The sequence below is a fragment of the Piliocolobus tephrosceles genome, chromosome 20 (genome assembly GCF_002776525.5).
Source record: "Piliocolobus tephrosceles isolate RC106 chromosome 20, ASM277652v3, whole genome shotgun sequence".
Classification (NCBI taxonomy): domain Eukaryota; kingdom Metazoa; phylum Chordata; class Mammalia; order Primates; family Cercopithecidae; genus Piliocolobus; species Piliocolobus tephrosceles.
The window spans coordinates 28,645,450-28,648,566 of NC_045453.1; positions in this window are offsets into that span (position 1 = coordinate 28,645,450).

Sequence of the window (3,117 nt, forward strand, 5' to 3'; positions counted from 1 at the left end):
CAGGGTTGCCACAAACCTTCCATTTGTAAAAACTGCAATCTATGAAGCACAATCAAAGAAAGAACAATAAAATGAGGGGTGCCTAGATAGAGGTTCTTTTATAATGCAAATGCTTTTATTTTTTTCTCAAATGTAAACACTTTTTGTTAAAAAATTCAAATGAATCAAAACAAAATTCTAACAAAAACCATAACAAAGAAAGTTAAGCTTTTGAAATCTTACCATTCCAAGACAAGCCCAGTAAACTTTTTGGTGACATCCTTCTAACTATTTTTATGTGGGTATTTTCATGACCAACTTTATTAATCCAGGACTGAGAGATTTGTCTAAACTTGGGCCTTTCGGTACTAAACCGTGGACAGTCCCAGGCAAACCAGGATGTTGGTCACCCTAGATGTAAATGTAGGTTTATATTACCATTTCAGTGGTGTCATAGTACAGAGTGTTTCATCATATGGATTTGTCATAACTCATTTAAACAGAATCACTAGTGGAGATTTAGGTTGTTTCTAATTTTAAGCCATTGTTTCTAGTATAAACCGTCTGTGATGAACATCCTTTCATGTACGTCCTTGCACACTTGAAAATTATCTGTGTGGGGTTTTTTAAATGAAGTTTCTAAGAGTACATACATTTTACATTTTGCTGTATACTGCCAATTTATTCTATTTTTTAAATATTTTTTTAATTCACACCTTTGACCAGTTGAGCATGAGACTGACAGATTTTTCATAACCTCGTTGATTCCGAGTTTTGCCAATCTTTTAAAATCTTTTCTAATCCGATGGGCAATTCACTTCAAATTCTTAATGCATATATTTATTTTATGGACAGAGCATTATTATTTTTCTGTCCAAAAAGTCATATGCTTTATTTTGAAGATACCATTTAATAATCTATTTTAAAAAGTTTCATTGAATATAATTTACAAACTACAAAATTAACCTGTTTTAAGAATACAAGTAGATGAATTTTAGCATTGTTACAGAGTTGTCAGTCATCACCACCATCTAACTCTGGAACATTTTCATTACTCCAAAAAGAAACCTTATGCCCATTTACATTCGCTCCCCATTTCCACTCCTAGCCTCGTTTAACCGCAAATCTTTCCATCCCTGCGTATCCCAGAGCTAAAACTGCTGGCTATACCTAGTGTAGGGTGACCATCCTGGTCTGCCCAGGACTGGAGGATCTCCAGGGTCGTGGGTTGTCCGTACCTGGACAGTCCTGGACAGACTAGGGCAGTATATAAACGTAGAATATATAAAGAAAGTCAGTCATTTGTCATTTGACCATAGTGCTTTTCCTAAGCCAAAACTTTCAGATCTCCTTTTCTCCTGTCGTGTTTCATTTGACCTCTGCCTAACGGGGTGGCCTGATTTGGTAGGTCAGGCAAAGACATTGTACAAAGGGACACTCCTAAAAATCAAGGTCTGTAAAACATTCTGAGTTGAATAGAATATAACAACAAAGCTCTCCACAAGGAGTTCCTTCTGACTCTGAAACAATCAGTTGTCTTAAATTATTGGCACACATTGGCATCATGACTATTTCATGTTCCTCACACACAATCCTTCTCCATCCAGCCATAACACTGAGATCAGAGAGTCAGTACCTCAACTACAACCAGAAATAAGAAGAAGGAAGAGGGATATTCCAATACTGCAAGAGCAATTACTGAGTGCCTGGCATGTGCTACAGACTTCTCTGCATCCTCTTCTTTAATCTTTACCACCCCCTCCAGAGGTTAGTATCATTAATCCCACTCTACAAATGAGGAAACTCAAACCCAGACAAATAAAGTCACTTGCCCAGGGCACACAGGTTGGGTAACAGGCAGGATTCAAACTCAAGTCTCAGCTCAACACCAAAGCCTGGATTCATACTGTTATCTGCATGGTCTCCTGGAAGCAGTGGAGGGACTAAATACGTTAACTTAGAATATATAAAGAAATATACTTTCCAAGTTTACATCCCTTTTCCTACAAACACAGAAACACAAAACCACATTGAGGGGATTTTTCCCCAAAAAATGCCTTCTCTCTAGTGAAATAGTATTAAGGTGACATGGGGGCTGAGGAGGAGGGGTGTTGAAGGACGTTCAAGTAACAGGAAAGCCAATATAATTCAAAGTGAAATTGATTTAAAATTTTGCTAAGATTTTTTATGCTTGCATATTTCACACTTATAGCATACCTTTAGTCTTATTTACAGTTTTAATTAAATATATAGTTCAGTATTTTACATAGTGTATAAAAATATAGTTCTATGTAAATATTTCTTAGGGAGGTCTGCAAAAGCATCTCTTATAATTGATATGATATTTCAAAATACACAGTGTTTCATAATCAGATACATTTCCTGAGCTTAATGGTAGAAGGCAGCTCACATTTATATTTACTAGTTTTTAATTATCTTATTATGTATAGTTGTGATTTACCCAGATTTACCCAGACAGGAGATCTGGGAAGTAGTATATTTGAAGTTACTGGATAATTTTCATTTATATTTGCCTAAAACTTTTCTCCTTCTTAGAATAATTGGAGGAGACAGAGATGAAAACCTCAGCCTTGCTCTTATACCACCAACAGATACCGATCGTTCTATATATCAATCTGCAGCAAAACATTGCTTGGCCATAAAGTTGAAACATGCAGCCAATGTCAGGGCTCGCATATTTAAACCCACAGCACTGAGAATATATACATAAAAGTCTAAAATGTCAGACTTAACGTTTCTAGATTTCCCTGGTAACTACTGGCATAAAAGGGTGGTGTGAGGAGAACCATGTGAACATGGCTTACACTTTATCTGTATCTAAAAATGAGAAGGTCAGTCTTTTGGCCATAAACATTTGTGTTTCATAACACTGTATATTGTTGATTTTGAAACACTTCATAATGTGGGTGGATTTTTACCTGGTTAATTTACTGTTGATTCAGCCTGGCCCTGGTCCATCAACCTGAATAAGGGATTACAAAGTGGAGAAAATTATCCTGCACATGAAAGCAGGGCTTTCTCTTCTGGGTTCCAGGACCAAACCTGTGTTGAGAACTTACTGTGTTGGAACTTACAACCCTGTGTTGAGATGCTTACAAGAGATAAGGTGATGGAAAG